The sequence below is a fragment of the Cervus canadensis genome, chromosome 33 (genome assembly GCF_019320065.1).
Source record: "Cervus canadensis isolate Bull #8, Minnesota chromosome 33, ASM1932006v1, whole genome shotgun sequence".
NCBI lineage: Eukaryota > Metazoa > Chordata > Mammalia > Artiodactyla > Cervidae > Cervus > Cervus canadensis.
In genome coordinates this window covers 37,718,037-37,736,465 of record NC_057418.1, presented here as the reverse complement: position 1 = coordinate 37,736,465, position 18,429 = coordinate 37,718,037, and the positions used below count along the sequence as shown (strand labels likewise).

The 18,429-nt window shown below is 50.3% G+C and overlaps 1 protein-coding gene and 1 long non-coding RNA gene across 3 annotated transcripts in view; both read left to right on the top strand.

Annotated features, from left to right (window-relative positions):
- WDR27 (WD repeat domain 27) overlaps positions 1-3,112 on the top strand; it is a 140,806-nt gene extending 137,694 nt beyond the window's left edge. For both annotated transcript variants that reach the window (XM_043457174.1, XM_043457173.1), the window contains exon 26: positions 2,825-3,112. The gene's annotated coding sequence lies outside the window, so the exon portion shown is untranslated. The remainder of the gene's footprint in view (positions 1-2,824) is intronic.
- Positions 3,113-5,256: 2,144 nt separating this feature from the next.
- LOC122434037 overlaps positions 5,257-18,429 on the top strand; it is a 74,457-nt gene continuing 61,284 nt past the window's right edge. The window contains exons 1-2 of the long non-coding RNA XR_006267222.1: positions 5,257-5,314; positions 5,944-18,103. This is a non-coding gene — a long non-coding RNA (uncharacterized LOC122434037). The remainder of the gene's footprint in view (positions 5,315-5,943; positions 18,104-18,429) is intronic.

The following is an 18,429-nucleotide window of genomic DNA, read 5'->3' as shown; positions in this document are numbered from 1 at the left end:
CTGCCTTTGATTCTAGGACTCCCGGGGCTGGGTCACAGCACCATCTCCAAAGCACCTCTGGTCCCAGGGCCGGGGTATCAGGGTTTTTGTGTAGTTTCCGCACCCCATGTGTCTGTGGGAACTCTGAAGGCCCGTCTGCCTCACCACACTGGACATTGTATTTGTTACATGGCTGTAAACACAAGGAACACTTGCCAAGATCAAAGTCAACTTGAGCTTGAGACGGCTGGTGGAGTTGTTCAAATTCTTGACCGTAATACTGAAGGGCGTGATGTGCTGACTCAGGAAGGGGGACCAGAAGCAGGGTGGACACGTGAGGCCCGAGCTGAGGCCCAGGTGGCCTGGTTGCTGGGGGCGTGGTCAGGACCAGCCCAGCACAGCGGCGTCTGCAAGGGGGAAGGGCGGCCACAGTGAGATGCTCAGCTTGTGTATGAATGAAGAGAAGGCTCCAGGGCTGATCCAGATTTTATGTCGCTTGACAGACAGACGGGTGTTGCAGCAGGACAAGTATGCCTTTGTTGGATTTGAAGTTACTCTGTGAAATGCAGGTGGTGTTAGACACAGCAGCGCATTAAATACAGGATTTCAGTGCAGATTCAAGGCCGCTGCAGGGCACCTTGGAGAAGGCAATGGCACCCGACTCCAGCACTCTTGCCTGGAAAATCCCATGGAAGGAGGAGCCTGGTGGGCTGCAGTCCATGGGGTCGCTAAGAATCAGACACAACTGAGCGACTTCACTTTCACTTTTCACTTTCATGCATTGGAGAAGGAAATGGCAACCCACTCCAGTGTTGTTGCCTGGAGAATCCCAGGGACGGGGGAGCCTGCTGGGCTGCCGTCTGTGGGGTCGCACAGAGTCAGACACGACTGAAGTGACAGCAGAAATGCCAGCAAAGCAGGCCTACACGATGCATGTGGGAGTGACTGTTGGCTGGGCGGGGTGGGGGTCACTAGTGTTAGAACAGTTCTCTGTCAAGGCACTTGGCAAAAGGAACACCCACCCAGCAGGGTCAAAAGCACCCACGCATTCAGGGTCACCCAGTCAGGCCCCTCCGGCCCCTGCCATGGAAATCCGCTTCTACTGACAGAGTATTCAAGGCATGGACCAATAGCGCTTCCCCAGCCTTTCCATGGAAACCACTTCACTCATTTGTTCTCTAATCAGGTTGATGAAAGCAGTCCCATCCCCCGTGTCATTTTTAAACTATGTATTTATTCAGGCTGCGTTGGCCTCAGCTGTGACACTGGAGATCTTTAGTTGCAGCATGTGGGCTCTAGCTCTCCGAACAGGGATCGAACCAGGCTCCTATTGAGAGTGCAGGCTTAGCCCCTGGGCCACCAGGGAAGCCCCCCACTGTATTGTTTAAAATAACAAAATCCACTTCCTTTGGGGAAAAGAGACAGTTGGGGGTCTGGGATGAGCCTGTGCTGGTGTGATGAGAACACCGAAGCCAGCTGGGGCCTCAGAGTGGTCATTGACCGTGGGAGGGGGGCCGGGAGCTTGGAAGAGGGGGCTGTGACCTTGGAGGGGGCCATGGCCTGGGGGGGCGTGACCTTGGGAGGGGGGTCTGTGAGCTCGGGAGGGGCCGGGGCCTCCAGGCAGCCTCATGGCCTGGACTCACGGCGCCACGTGGAGCGGGACAGAGCGCTGGGTTCTCGCCAGCAGTTTCCTGGCAGGGACCCCGCTCAGGCTCCTCAGGGACCCCGGCTCGTGTGTTTGACCCCCACGTTACCTGTTGCTGGAATCTCACCGCTGTCCCGGTGAGACCGGGGCTCCAGCCCCTGGGGGTGTCCTTGGTGAAGCTCGGGGCCCCGCACGGTCTGGTCCACCTTGCTCTCGGTTCTGACCGTGTGGGCCCCGGCGGGTTCGTCAGAGCACACAGCAGTCGTTTCCGCACAAGCTCAGGCTGGATGGACGCGGAGTTGGGAGACGGAGAAGGAAAGCAGAAAGCGGCGTGGGGGGACCACCCCTGTGCCCTGCTCCCCCCCCACCCCCCAAGTTCATGTGGCGAAGCCCTGCCCCGCTGTGGCTGAATTTGTGGGAATAGCTGAAGGAGCCCCAGGGTGGGGTCCGCCCCAGTGGGGTTGGCCGCGTAGGAGGAAGAGAGCCTCCGGGCGCAGGAGGGGCAGAAGGGCACATGAGCACATGGTGAGCGCACCGCGGCCAGACCGGACGTGGCCTCAGCAGAGTCCAGCCCCAGCGGCGCCCTGACCTTGGACTTGAGCCTCCGGCTGTGTTGTTACCCACCCCACACCTACCCCCACCCTAGTCTATGGGCAGCTGGAGCCCACAGGCGCGGGGCAGAAGGCTGGCTGGCCTCTGCTGAATTTGCCCCTGGAAACACAGCCCTAGGGAGGAGCGGGGTTTGGGGAGGGGGCAGCCAGGCACCCGGATCTGGGTCCTGACTCAGCCTCCCGCCTGTGCCAGGCAGGCGTGGGTGAGGGCTGGGGCACCGGCCCATAGTGTTCCGGCCCCTCACGGGCCACCTCGGCCCAGTGACCTCGGGCCGCCCACCAGATGCCTTTGGTCCCTGAGCTCTCATGGTTGGATGGGACCATGGGACGTTGAGCAGGATGCCCTGTCCCCTCTGGGTAGTGTAGATGGACTGATTCTGACCGCAGCACTCACAAATGTTAGAATGGCCCCGCAGTGCAGTTTGGATTAATCAAGCCTAAGCACAGAACGTGCTGAACACATAGACGCTTTTGCTCTGTGGTCTATAAAATATCAATAAGGAAAATGTCCCCTATAAGCTGATTCTTCTACAGGTTTCTCTTGTAATAAAAAGGGGTGGAAGCCACATGTGTTTTATTTCCACCGCAGCTCGTCACAGCCACCTTGGACGGCAAGCTTCAGCTGTTTCAGGCCAAGTGATGCTGACCCACCGGCTGGGCACCGCCCAGGCCGGAGCGTGGCCTGAGTCTGGGTCCTCGTCCTGAGAGAGGCCGGCAGTGTCTGCGCCACCCGCCCTCTGAGCCACCCTCACAGCCGCGGCCTGCCCACTCCCTGACGGGGTTTCCCGTCTTGGAAAAATGGAAATGGCGTCCAGCACTTCTGACAGCATTTGGTCAAGTTAAAACAGAATGTTCTTCAATAAAAAATAACCTCGTATTTCCTTCATAGTTTAGTCTCTGCAGAGAGGGGAGGGTGAGAGAGAGACAGAGGGACTGAGAGACAGATGCGGAGGGGGAGAGGGAGGCTTCACTGGGTCGGTGGGAACGCAGCCGTGCTGGTCCTCAGCCCTGGCCTCTGGTGGACGCACCCCAGCTTTGCTGGGTGAGCCAGCCTCTGCTGGGGCCTCCACCCTCACACCCAGCTTGGCTTCTGGGCTCCCCCCACCACCGGATGACCGTCCAGTGGGGACAGCATCCAGTCACCCTCACATAATTCCTCAGAGATGTACCTGCCTCTGGAGACCCCAGAACCAAGCCTTTCTTGAGCCCCAGAAGAATCAGGATGCTTCTAGAACTCTTCCAGATACAAGCGCCCAGCAACACAGGAGGCAGTCTGCGTGGAAATGCCCGGGAAGCTCTAGTGTTCCCCATCCCGCTGGAAACCCGCTGAGCCCCCCGCCCACCCCCACACCCCTTGCTTCCCGGAGACTCAGCTCAGAAACACCCAGGGCTGACTTCCTGGGCTCCCTACTGCAGTTTCATTGACCACATGCTGCTTCTTGTAGTTTCCAAGGAGCAAAATTTTAGAATAAGTAATCTGAATTTTTCAAACATTCAGAGTTATCCAGACATTTTAATCCATTTATGGTAACTATACTGTTCTTCTTTGTTAAAATTACCTTAAAACTAGTTTAAAATAAGTAAATGAAGCAGTCAATGGGAAAGTGAGCTCATGTAATCTTATTTAATATTCTTAATTTCAGCTACCTCATTTAAATTTTTAAGTTCTTTATATTATCCTTAATTCTGATAAAATATACATAAAACAAGAATCACCATCTTTATTTTTAAGTTCACAGTTCACTGTATTAACTGCAAACTCGTTGCTGTGCAACCGTCCCCAGCATCCATCTCCAGAGCTTGTCCTCTTGCAAAACTGATGTCCTGTCTCCACTAAACTCTGACTCCCACCATCCCCCAGCCCTGGCACCCACCATTCCAATTCCTATCATTCGACCATGACGTGACTCCTCCAGGGACCTTGTGTAAGTAGAATCAGGCAGTATTTGCCCCTTTGTGACTGGCTTATTCTGCTGAGCATAGTGAGCTCAAGGTCCATCTGTGTGTAGCAGGTGTCAGGAGTTTCTTCCATGTTAAGGCTGAAAGCTACTGTTATGTTGCATGGATGGACACATTTTTTTTGTTTGTTCATCCATGGATGGACACGTGGGTTGCTTCCACACTTCAGCTACCGTGAGCCACACTGCTATGAACACTGGCTTCCAAGTATCTGTTTAAGATCTTGCTTCCAGTTCTTTTGGATAAACACCTGGAAGTGGAATTGCTGGATCATGTGGTAATTCTTGTTTAATTTTTTGAGGAACCTCAAAGCATCAGTACCATTTTGCATTCCCACCAACAGTGCACCAGATTCTATTGTTTTTGACATGCCAGTTTTGTGTATGACTTTTTATACTAAATGTTAGTTTCTGTTATATATTGCTTTCATTTTTATATAAATTTTTCCAAAAGTCCTGATTGCAGGTATATCAAATGTGACTTTAAGAAAAATACATTTTAAATTATTTAAAGTCAATAGTAATAGCTAAATAATATGTTAAAGAAAAACACTAACATGGAGATTTATCAAGGGAAAATGTAGGACAAAGTGAATTTGGAAAAGCTGCTGCTGAGATAATAATGGCCATGTCAAATGGAGGGGTGATAATGTCAAGAATTAATTACATAGGAGTGAATGAACTAATGAGGATAATTATAATTTTGTGACTTTTTGTTTGAATATTTTTGATTCTTTAATCTTTTGATTTTTCCAGATTTAAAGAAATCTCTTAAACTATGACTTATAACAAATGATTTGGTAAAGTATAACTTTGTGAACAAAGATGAAACATTTATCTTTTTTTCTCCCTACCTGATCTCTCCAAAGTTAGAAAACCCTCAGTGAGTATTCTTATTTTTATGGCAATATAGTTAAGTTGAGTAAGAATCTGTTCGCTTTGTGTGCTAAGTCACTGCGGTCGTGTCCGACCCTCTGTGACACTGTGGACCGGCCTGCTAGGCTCCTCTGTCCTTGGGATTCTCCAGACAAAGATGCTGGAGTGGGCTGCTGCTTCCTCTTCCCAGTGATCTTCCCGACCCAGGGATCGAAGCCTCAATCTCTTATGTCCTGCATCAGCAGGTGAGTTCTTTACCGCTAGTGCCACCTGGGAAACCCATTCTCCTTATAACAGGACACACTTGGAAACATTGTTTAATTACCAAAACCTGACTAGAAAGTATTGAGAATGTGTGCAGACTCAGATATGACCAGACAGTTTGCAAAACCAGCCTGATAGTTTGTTTACTGGGTTCCTGGCAGCCTTATCAGGAGAGTAAGGGAGGTCACTTCTGGGTGGGTACAGGAAGCTCAGAACTTGAGAAGAGAGAAATTAACCCAGATCTGTAAGTATCACAGACACAATATAACTGTAAATTCTTGGCTTCCTAGCCTCCAGAGGCTTTAAATTCAATCTGAGATTCCTTGTGAGAAGAGTCTGCAAAGCAGACTTTAAAGAACCAAACTGGTCAGTTGGAATAAATAGTCAGGCCAATTTATTGAAACTACATTTAATTTGTAAACAAATTAGTCTTACTATTTTTCTTCAATAGAAATGGGGACAATCATAGAAAGGAAAAATGTTTCTGTAGAAAGTTTACTATACAGTTGTGGATATCAGATTCTAGTTCTGTTAATTGTATTTGAGGTTTTGATTTTGGATCTGTAAACTAGACTAGATCCAAAATTCTCCCTGTTTCCTCTAATCTCAGGCCTCAGCTCTCCAAACTAATGTTCCCAATTTGTCTCCCACCCTCTGACTTGGAATCATTAAGAACCAAAACTGCCCTTTTCCTGAAGCCATGCAAGCTAAAGCTGGGTAATTTGATATAAACTTAGAGGAATCACAGCAGCTCATGTTGCCATAGCACTTCCATGCCTGTTGCTGTGTGGCCACTCAGAAGGATCCCGGAGACATTCAAGCTGCAAACAGAGAGAAGCTCTCGGATTGCCCCTGCATGCCTCACTCCATCTGAAGATGCTTCAAACCCAACATTTAGAAATCTTGACTGGCGGCCTTAGAACTCCACAACTGGGACTGTTGTCTGCTCCAATCACTAAGCCTTGTTTTTCCTTTGTTTCCATGGAAGCACTTATTAAGTTCAGTTCGGTTCAGTCGCTCAGTTGTGTCCGACTCTTTGAGACCCCATAGACTGCAGCACTCCAGGCCTCCCTGTCCATCACTAACTCCCAGAGTTGACTCAAAATTTATTACTTATTAATAAAAACCTTGGGCAAATATGTGCACCACATAGGCCCAATGTGAGGCATCCACCTGCATCACCACTTCCTGAAAAGAGACACAACATCTTATTGAACTGACCTACTCTCAGGACCACGAGAGGGTTCAATGAGAGTAAGACAACCCCCAACTCAGAACAGGTTCAAACCTACTTACACCAGGTGGCCAAGACAGTGAAGTGTTCTACAAAGTCACCCAAATCTTGGACCAGATTCCTTGGGCCCCCAAGGTCACTGACTTAGTTTTATTGCAGGACCCTTTAAGTTTGGCACAGTTGTTATAGATCGAATTTCAGACTACTGTGTGTGTAATTATTACAGGATTTGTGACTAGAGTCCTTTTCAGATCCATGCTTTCTGAGTTGCAATACCCCTTACCCCTGACTTCACGCATCAGCTACCTGATCCTCCGCATCCTCACAGTTGATTCTGATGACTTGGCATCACAGGGCAGGTTGAACCTACCAGGTTGGATTTTTCTTTTTTGTAATGCAAGTGCCTGACTTAAGCTTGGATAGCCAAGACTCCCACCTCAAAGTGGGCATCAAGCTTCAAGAAAGGCTTCCTGGGAAAAGGGCCAGCCCACCTCCCCCACGGAGGTGCCACTGTTTGGAAGATCTTGTTTGATTTCAGTGACTGGTCATTGGACCACTTGATTTATTCTCTCTTCCTGCATTTTAAATTCCTGCTCTTCTGTTTTAAATCCACTGGTAAAGAGGGAGCCCAGGAAAACCCCAGGTCCCACCCGGAGCCCCCCAGGACCCTTCTCTCCCTCCCTCCTCTGTCTGTCTCTCCTTGCCCTGACCTCGCAGTGTGGTACCAGGTATGCCATGTAATTTCCAGGTCCTATAAGTAACGAACCTCTAGTTTTCGAGTTTCCCAATAGCTAGTGCTGAGGGGTGTCTTGCAATCATAATAAGAACCACAAGGGCTGGTCCCAGTCACAGTGCTGGTTATTGACAGGCTGGAACTGGTGCACAATAGCTATTAAGGTTCCTTTTCGGTATTTGAAAGATAAAATGACTCATGTTATGTGGCATATGTCATGAGTTTGCACAACTTTTGGCATACCATATCTTTCTAAACAACAAAGCAAGAATGTGATTGTGGTCCACCCAAGCCTTGCCGCAGAGGGGGTGGTCTAAACAAATTCTGGAATAAACAGTTTCTGCTCATTTTTGACATTCTGTTTAAAGGCATTCTTTTCAGATGTGGGAGTGCATTCCTTTTCATTAGTAGAAGTGACTTTGGAGTTTGGACTTTGGGAGGAAGGTGCCTGGATGTTTTCATAATAAAGGTTCTATTATTAGTGTTTTGCAAACGGTTGACGGATGAACAGTGGAAAGGATGAAATCTGTGGGACGTGCTGACACCTACAAATGCCTCAGTTGGAAGGAGGGGTTCAAGTGGGGTGCGGACAACTCAACATTTGAAAGGATCGCTTTTCAGATGTCTGGCAGCAATCTTGGTGCTGGTACTATTAGACGGAACCATATTAAATTACCAGCATTTACTAGATTGGTGCTAGGTTGTTGCTCTTTTTGTCCGAGTGACCACCTCTTCTCTATGTCTGTCCCCTTTCTCAGGGAGCGTGGTGGTCAGGGGTGTCCACCCAGTGACCTGGGTGCCTGCAGGCTGCAAGCCGCTGTGGGCATATCACGGGCTACGACCCTGAGGTCATTAACGGCTGTCGCATGTCACTTGAATTTCAGTAGCAACTGTTTATAGAGAGAAGCTCCAAGTTGAATCACTATGTACTAAATTTGTAGTCACCCATCTGGATAACAAAACAAACTATTGGCAGGAAGAAAAGGAAAATTACAGAAATGTAACAGAATGACTGTGCAGCTCCTACGCTTCTCTCTCTGAAATGTAAGACTCAGTAAAGACGTTTTCCACGTTTGGAGCTTGGCCTACAGTGGGCTCAGCGTCACCGTCCTCTGATGCGGTTTTGCCGGTACAAGACGTTTTCCACGTTTGGAGCTTGGCCTACAGTGGGCTCAGCGTCACCGTCCTCTGATGCGGTTTTGCCGGTAGCGCTCAGCCCCTGGTCTGCGCCCACGGGCTGCGTCCAAGCATCTTCCTGGAAATGTCTCAGATTTGACCCTGACTCTCAAGCTGCTGCCACCTCCTGTCTGGTATCCTGCCCTCCTGCTGTAGCCTTTCTTTACGGAATGGTCCTCAAACATCCAGCAGCCTCGTCTTATCCAGGAAGGACCCTGCTTTTGTAGTTTACAGATATTTGCTAGCCACCACGAAAATGCTCAACTTTCCACTAAAGAACCGAAACTTTGCTTTTGGACCTGGAGAGCCAGACATAATGCTGTGACAAGTCCCCAGGTGTGTCAAGTAACATTCCATCTATAGTAAATAAGCCCTGGGTGGCTGAAATACATCTCAGATAGGTGAGAAAATATGAAAATGAAACCTTCCTAAGTGAAACCATACTGATTTACCTTCTACTGCAAAACAAGCAAAGTAGCATATTTCTTTCAGGGATGTGGAATGCATCCATTCAGTATGCTCTAGTTGTTTAAAAGGAAACTATACTTTGAAAATTTGGGGGTGAGATAACTAAGTTAACCATTTTTCTTTCTGAATGAAGAAAAATATTTTATCTTCAAAAGACAGCATTAGGAAAGTCAATACACAAGTCACAGAATGGGAAAGAATGTTTACAGTACATATATCATACTAAAAGCTTGTGTCTCCATAACATACAGAATTACTATGTTGTTGTTGCTAAGTCGCGTCTGAAGCTTGTGTTTCCATAACATAATGAACCTCTGTGTTGTTTAGTCGCTAAGTCATGTCTGATTCTGGAACCCCATGGACTGCAGCATGCCAGGCTCCTCTGTATCCACTATCTCCTGGAGTTTGCTCAAATTCATGTCCATAAAGAACTACTATAATTTATTGTAAGAGATAAACAGCCAAAAATGGGCAGAGTAGTTGAACAGTCACCTCAAGAAGATACACAGATGGCAGTATGAAAGGGAAAATTGCTCAATACCATTAATCATCAGGGAAAAGCAATTAAAACCACAATGAGATGCTTCTACACACTGACTAGAATGCCAATAACTTAAAAAGACTGACAATACAAGTGTTGTCAAGGATTTGACCATAACTCTCAAATACGGCCAATAGAGTGTAAAATGGATTGGTTTAGGGAAATATTTGGCACTTTTTAAAAAAATCAAACACGCATTTTCCCTATGTCTCAAAAATTCCACTTCCAGATATTCATCTCAGAGAGAGAACATACATGTCCACAGGATGCCTTGCATGGGGATGTCTCAGAAGCTTTGTGGAGGCCCTCTGGCTATGTCCACAGGGCACACTTCTCACTGATAGAGGTGATCACTTCTGACACACACAGTGACATTGATGGATCTCAACTATTATTATCTCGAGTGGAAGAAGCCAGAGAGAAAAGAGTACACAATGTATGACAAATTACAGGAAGTTCCAGAAGAATTCAAAGAAGCCTGTGACAAGAGAAGTCTGATGGCATCCAGGCCTGTCTGGGGAGGGACAGAGGCACCTTCTGGGGTGGCAGACATGCCTTCTGTCACCCACGTGGGTTCCTTGAGTGAATGCATTTGTCAGAACCAAACACGCCACTGTACATAGTGTCGTTTCAATAAAATGTTTCTTAAAAGACAGATGCAGACGTGTGTGCCTATTTCCAGTAAGGGTTGGGTAGTGGATGTGATAGAACAACAATATTAGCAGTAAACTGGGTCTGACTCCCTGCTGTGTCACCCGCTGCCTTATTCAGCAGCTCTCCTCCTGCACCCATGTGCTCCGGATGCTGCTCTGGGGCCTGGGACACCCACTGCAGGGAGGCACTCAGTCCTGGAGGGACAGCAGCGTGAGGACCCCCGCCTCCATCTCGGGGACTGTGGTGGCATCAGAGCTGCTCACGGGGGACAGCTGAGCTCATTCCTGCAGAGCAACAGCCATGACTGTCCTAGAGGTCTTCTTACAGCCCACCATTCAAAAGCCAGAGCTCTAATTCCAATAGGTGTAACTGCGAAAAGGAGATATTGATGAGTGAGCATTCTGGAAGAGAAGAGAGTACATGTAATAAAAAATTATGCAAAGGGAAAATTCAAAACGTTGAGTGATTTTCTACCCAAATATTCAGACACCAGTTTGAGCTTCCTGACTCTGGCGCCGGCATCATCTGCGTCACTCTCTGCTGCCCCAGTGCCTCTGTGGCTGTTGGGCGCACATGGGCGCACATGCAACATTGCCTGCCCCTCAATTCGTTTACAGAACTGTCCTGGACGGACATGAGTGTGCGTCCCTCTCCTCTGTCCCAGGAATGCCTTTCTAGGTTGCAGGGTCCACCTTTCTGTCCACATCCTGCAAGCCCCCACTCTCCTGTCTGCACATAAAAACTCCCCTCCTCCATCTGCATCCTGTTCTTCCTAATGTCTTCAGCCTTTGATGCTAAAGTGCTGACTGGACGACATTCGGGTGAGAGGGGGCAGGGCTGGGCCCTAGGAGTGTGTTGCTTACATGGGCCCTTCAGAACCGCAGTCCTGCAGGCACTGGCGGGCACAGGAGTCAGTGTGGCCCAAAGGCTTTTTGTTTCCATGCTGCCCAGTTCCATACTGAGGTTTCTCTCCCCATTGCAGTAGTTCAGATAAAATCTGTCTTGCTGTTTTAACAAATGTGTAGCACATTACATATATATATATATATATATATATAAAATAAGTACATATAACATATTTGTGCAATATCCTACTGATGTGTTCAAAGATCACCTATATCCTGTGATCTTTTTATTTTCATTTCTTTAATGCCTGTTGGATATTCCCATCTGTCAACCCCAGAAGCAACTCAGACTGACATCATAAGCTGGACTCGTTCTCTGTCGTCTCCAGCTGGCTTCTCTCAGGATTCTGTTCCGTTGGTGGCCTCATCACCCATCCACTCACACTAGCTAGAGACTGAGAAGTCCTTCCGACACCTCTGTGCTTGGCCTCACCTCCTCTCCATCCACGTCTCAGTAAACAAACCTATTTTAAGAGATTAGTTAAAAGATTATCAAACTGAATTTAAGGAGCTAGAAACGGGTTCATCCACTGAGCAGCCACAGCAGAAGTCACCATGATTGGGTGCAGTGAGGCGAAGGGAATCGAAGAGACGCTTCCTTCGTGCTCTCGAGATGCTCACATCTGACAACGTGGAGACAAGACGGATCCAGATGACTGTCAACTCAAAATGCTCCAATTGCAGATGGATGATTCTGTGTGTAGACATTAGTAATTGTTGATAGCCCCAGTAGAATCCCTGAAGAGAAATTCTTGGAAGAACATAATTTGTCCTGAAGGCAGTACCGTAACAAGTATCTGGATGGGGATCAAAAGCAGTGTGTGAAACAGATGAGGTCGATGGAAACCCCACCTGCATCTGTCCGACCACGAGTCCTGTGGGTGCAGTCAGAGGAGGTGGGAGGCTGAGAACCAAGAGTTCATTCTGGAAACCTGAGGTTCAAGGAGTGCACAGTTTTAATCACAGAAAGAAGCTCTGTATATTAAAAAATATTCCTGTAGCTCTAATTCCCACACTACAAGTGCTATCTAAATGGTGAATTAGTAAAATCCAAGCCATACTGGTCCATCTAGTTTTATCTTTATGAGAAGAAACCAAATCTGAAGACCACTCTGGAATTTCTAAGATGCCTGACTGCTTAACGAAGTTTAACCAAATGTTTTAAAGCAAAAGAACAAATTAGGAAAAAAAATACCACAACATTTTGTGAGAGATCATTTGCAGATTTGTTTATGATAGTATTGTCTTACAAAAATTGTTCACTTAACTGACATATGTGAGGTTCAAAGTGTGTATAATGAAATGTATTAACATGTAGTGAAAAAGTTCACAAATGTAAAGCAAAAGTCCAGCTTTGGAAAAGTAATGTTAAAGATGACTTTGCACTCAGGTGTAGTTGGTGTTTCAATTTGAAGCCAAAAGAACAAAATCCATAGAGAAACATCTGCATATTCATGGGGAAGAGTTTCATTATTTTGAAATCCTTGAACTTTAAAGATCCACTGAATTATAGAAATCCATTTGCACCTTCAAATTTCAACTACCTCTGTCAATGAGAGAAAAAAAGTAAGATAGGTTCATAAATGATTGCACATTTGAAGTCTATTATAATGAGATCAATTTTTCCAATTTTGTTTAATGGCAAGACGGGACATTCAGTCAATTAGAGGAAATGATAAATTGTCTGCTCAGGAGAACAAGGACTGTTGTTTGTTAACCAATGGTGATTATCAGAATGATTCAGTACACATTCTGAGTCAACAGATCGCTATAGCCAATTTATTTACAAAGCCTGATGTAAAGGAGTGATATCTACAAGAACATGCTAAAGTTTTCATTAAAGTTTGAGAAGATAGTTTTGGAAGAGTCGTTCATTCTTAGCATTCAAGAACATCGTCAATGTTTTAACTTTTCTTTCAAGGTCATAGAATATAAAGAACAGAGGAACGAGCTTTTGATCGCCTTGCCCACATAGATGCTCCTGAGTCCCCCGGGTTGTCTCCGAACGCCAGCCGGACAGGTGTTTCTGTGTCGTGGCCGCGTGGGAACTTGGGAGGCCTGAGGCACTGGCAGAAGCCAGACCCTCCTTGTGGCCCCCCACCGCCTTTGCGGCTCACCTGAGCCTCCTGGCGGGATCCGAACCGCCGTCCCTGAACAGTCACCCTGTCCCCACAGCCCCTCGGCACCTGAGAGCCCCACACCTTAGAGCTCACCCAAGCCGGTGCCCCAGGCCCTCCCTGTCCTGGGACCCTGACAGCCGCCACCAGCTCCGTCCCCCGTAGCCTGAGCCGGACGTCACGACCCTACATCTCCGGCTGCTCCACGGGGCAGCTGCCTGCGGTTCAGTTCTGCTTTGCTGAGTAGCGGGGGCCTGAGCCCGGCACTCCATGCGGTCCCACCGCACACATGGGCGAGGCCAGCTCTCTGGTCTTCAGACTCCAAGGCTTTTCCCTAAACGGCGGGGGCCTACTCATAAGTAAACCACACCCACGGTGAAGCCGCACATATGAAAATGGACTTGAGGGCAGTGTGGGTAGCAGAGGGAGAGGGCCCCCAACACTGCCACATTCTCCCTCGCACCCACCCCGCTGTGCGAGGACTCGGGGGCTCGTGAGTTCAGGGAAGTGAAACTTTCCACTTGCCCAACCCAGGTCAGGGGTTCAGCCATCACCTGCTACCGCTGGACTGCGCGGGGCCCCGGGGGCCGCGAGCGTCCACTGCCCCACCTCCGGCTGCAGCCAGGAGGCCCTGGGCCAGACCCCCGCTGGGCTGGAGGGCGGCGCCCAAAGGCAGGTGCAGGGGCTGGCGTGGGAGCTGCGCTCTGCACAGTCCGCCTCAGCCCTGGAGTCTCACTCGTGGCGGAGGGAGGGTTCCACACCGATGACTAATCTTGTTTTTAAATTTCCATTTGTAATAATAACAGTGCCTAACACCAGATAGACAGTACTGCCGGGTGCTGGGCACCACTTAAAACGTGCCTCTGTGCACTAGTGACCTCGTCCAGGCCTCCTGCCTGTTACTGACCCCATTTTACAGCCAGGGAGACAGCCTGAGGATGGTGCTTGTGGCCTGAGACCTGGACGTGGAACCAGGACAGCCCAGATCCAGGGTTGAGGCTTGCAGTCATGAGGCAGAGCGGAGACCCCCAGAAACGTCTCCAACAATCATGTATTAGGGATTTCCCAATAGCAGAGGGAGCCATCGGCTCCCTTTAGTCACATTGAGGTTTTCCATTCACTCTGCATTGAGGCAAAGCCAGCAATGTTAGAAACTTGAGAACTAGGCCTCAAAGCTAGAGTCAGCGTATGGCTCCCCTTCTGATGGTGACTTGGCATTGTTTCATCCTCCCAGCTCCGGCCAGTTGTGGTAGGCTTGGGTTCTCTGTATCTGAAGATGCTCATGGGGACAAGCCCGGCCTCCCTGGGTGCCCAATCCCCTTCTAAGCAGCAACGCACCTAATCCTCACCTGAGGCTACAGGGAGGACTGAACCAGGGGGGAGCCGGGAGGCAACAGGCTCTGCTGGATGCCGGAGGCCTCCGGCTCCCTTTAGTCCCGACTATCCCGGAGGAGAGGGGGCAGAAGACGAGGTGGGGCAGTGGTGCTGGGGTCTCACCCCAGGAAGGCGCCTGCCCTCCAGGGCTGGCTGCTGCTGTGCAGGTCCTTAACCTCGATGTCACCTCTGGCATAGTCTCGTTGCCTCAAAGCTGCAAAGTCTAAACCACCGCAGACAAAGGGCTGCCCTCCCCTGAGGACATGCTGCTCCCCCGAGGGTGCTGACCTCAGACCTGGGTTTCCCAAATGAAGCTAGGACGCAGGCAGTCTCTGGGGCTCGGGCAGGATCACTGCGCTGGGCGGCCAACAGGATACCCAGAAATGCTTCTCCAGGTTCACAGGAAGCCCATTCATAACTGGGGGCCCCTGATGCCTCCATCGGGGTCATCTCTGCTGCCAACACCCAGAGCCACAAACAAGGCTCCAGGAGGACAGCGGGTTATGAAATCTTGAGTGACCTGGGAAGAGGGTAGAACCCAGGCTTGGAAGTGGTGGTGGTGGGTGGAGAATAATTACAGACTCGTGTGGATATGGTTTTTTATTCCAGTGATCTTGGCAGTTACCTGAGTCTAAATTATTAGCCTCAGGAGAACATACTGTGAGGACACAGAATGGCATCCCACGAAACCCATGCCGACAGATGTGACTGACACCATTATGGGGACAGCAAAGGCTCAGAGGCAATACCGTGTCTTTGTTTAGTGTTAGCACAAATGTTCTCATCACATGTGGAGAAACAAACGGAAGGCTGACCTGGTGCTTTGTATGCAGCCGACTCCTTCAAAGCCTTCTGCTTCTGCGTTTGTGTCTGAATGCCCATTCCAAGGGAGCCAGCGATGATGTGACAGCAATAGCCTCCCCCGGACCCGGAAACACTGTCCCAGCTGATCATGGAGCTCATAGTTCTACTGACAAGACTCATTTCTACTCTTTTGAGTTTATAATAATTACTGTAGATGGGGACAGCTCTGTGGCAGAAGTGAGCTGGGAGGCTAGTTTGGGAGGGTCAGTCAAGTGTCTCCCATGCTGTGTTGAGCTATTTCCTGTCCCTGTTCCTGTGGTGGCTGTGAGTTTCTGTAGGAACTGTCTCCCAGGCATCCATTCTTTATGTGGGTCTTTAATAAGCTCCTACCAGGCCCCAGAGGATGCAGATGCAGGGCTGGTCCATGCTCGACTCCCTCTTCCTCTCAGACAACAACATATCCGGTTCTCCAGAGATCCTGCTGGCGTGGCCTCCACAGGAGTCCTCGGTCCGGCCTCACAGTCCCCTCTCACTGCTGTGAGCCAACCAAACGCTGACGCTTGTCAGTGAGCCTCTTCCCAGGCCTCTCAGCGGCTCCTGCCTCGCAGCAGACAGGCTGATACTCACCGTCCGTCCCGTTGTCCTGGGCACACGCTCCTTTCTGAGCCCCAGCTCTCCTGAAGGTGGGAGCAGCCCATAGTTGCATCTGGGCCAGGATATGGTAGGGTGACCACACTCCCAGACCGATTTCTATAGCCCCAGGGACACAACTCCTGTTTCTGCCCTTCTGTAACTCAGACCAGGGGACCCAGGCAACAGAAGGGACCTGGTCCTAAAACATGACTTGCAGGAAAGCCACTTGTCTGAAAAACTGGTTTTGACCCATAAACACACAGTTGGCCCTGTACCATTGCTCAGCTCTGATACCAGCTAGAATAGTCTTGGGAGCCCTTATGGAAACTTGTCTCATCTCTTGGCCAGCACACCAGACTTCTTCCAGCCTCCCTGTCTCCCTGCACCCCACAGCCGGGCATGAGCCACTCTGCTAAATTAAGGGAGCACTGAGCAGAACAGTGTTCACCCTCCGAGGGCTTCATCTGACCCCAGCTGCTCACGCTGTGAACTGAGAAGGCCTGAGCATCAGTCACGCAGCTCAGATTTCTTGACCTGTGTCCATAGCACAAAGGCCACAGGAGGTGCTTTGGGAAAGAGACCCTGTGATCATATGTGTGTGGGACATGCTGCCCATCTCTTTCTTGAGAGCTTCGACACTAGTGGTGGTGATGTATAGAGTGTCCAGAACTGTGTTATGGTCCTACAGTCTAAACGTTTCTCTAAATCTTCTGACATAACTTAACTTTCTTTCCTTGGCTTGTTGTGTTTGGTTCATTCATAGACTGTGAGCCCATGCAGGGGAAGGTGCAAAGGACACCACAGGAGACAGAACATAGAGCAAGAGAGAGGCTTCCTCACCATGTGACGGAGAAAATACATGCTGGAAGGGGTGGAGCTTCCACTATATAAATATTTAGCAAAAAATAAATAAAAAATAGAGTGTTATGCTTTCTGAATGACTATATTTTTCCCCTAAGACTTCACCCAGATGATCCAGTCTTCTGTTTTGTATCTGCAGAGACTGAAGGCAGGGATTAGACTCAGATATTCCAGAAAACGTCTAGTAATTTTAGTCGGCACTGCCCTTTGGGCCTCCTTGGTCTCCACTCCTGGCTGTGTGGAGGCCCTGGGGGCACAGACCTTTGTCCTCTGCACTGCCCTCTATTGCCCTCCCACCCCCAGTGCGGTGACTGCACTTAGAGCCACAGGTTCCTGCAGTGGAAGGAGAACCTTGCTTCTCCCAGTCACAGAGAGGTTGCCCCCCACCCCCACCCCCAGCCAGGCCCCTTGTACATTCACTCCGTGCAGATGCTCGCGAGGAGGGGCCATTATCACTGCCCCCCTCAACCCCGTCCTCTGGGACCCCTCTTTGCTTCCACCAGCATCACTGCAACTTCCTTCAAAACTGGAAGACAGCAGTTCTGCACAGCTACTTGTTTGAAGACCAGAGCTAAATGGCTTCTAATGAGGGTCCACTCTTGAAGGAGGAGAGCCAGGTATTGTCCCTGGCACCGGTCAAATGGCCTGCGCCCTTCCAGGCCGGGGTCCAGGTCTCTGTGTGCCCCACCCACCCTGGATGCCCGCCCCATCAGGCACACAGCGCCTGGCAGTTCCCTTGTCAGGCTGGCGTCACCACACCCCAGTGTTGAAGGATGGTCCACCTGGGCCCCACATGGCACTGGGAAGAGGGCAGGTGACAGACACCGCCAGGCACTGGGCAAATCCTGCCACCGGCCCCTCTAGCGCAGGTGGGCCTGGCGGGCTGTGGCCTCGGCAGATGCCAACCAGGCCTCACGAATGAGCCAGGGGAGCTGGAGCAGTACAGGCGCCCGCGGTGTTCGCCAGGAAAGAGCAACATCCTTTTGGGCAGGAAGCGGCTGAGAGACCGGAAATGGGTCAGGAAAGGGCGGGAGGGCTGGTCCCGCGAGACGTGATAGAGGCGGAGCCCGGTGGGGCGGAAGCGGTAGGGGTTGGTGGGAAGGCAGTCGGAACTGCGGCGTCAGTGGAGATGCGGCGGCGTGGGGTGAAGGGACTGCGTGCGCGGGGCACGTGCTGCTTGGGCCGGTCCCAGGTCTGGTGCACGCGCTCTGGCCGGTGCCGCCGCTGCAGTCGCAGCCTCGTCCCTGTCCAGCCAGGGACACCTCATGAGGTAGGCCGACCTCAGGCGCGAGCCAGGCAGGTGCTTCCTGTGGCGGCGGAGGTGGTGCTGTGTCGGGAGGGTGGCTCTCCTCCAGGGACACCCGGGGAGGCAGTGCTTCAGGGAGAGCGTGGCGAGGCCGGAGGTCTGGGAAGGGCGCTTCTGAGGAGGGCGCATCGGTGAGGTGGGGCCCCTGGGGAGGCTCAGGTGGGGCCGAGCGGACTCTGTCACTGGCACTGGGGTGTCAGAGGGGCACGCCAGAACCAGGACCCAGAGAGCCGTGGGGGTGGGGGGCGCCGGGCGAATGCCCCACCGGCCTCTGCGGGGGAAGGGACCCC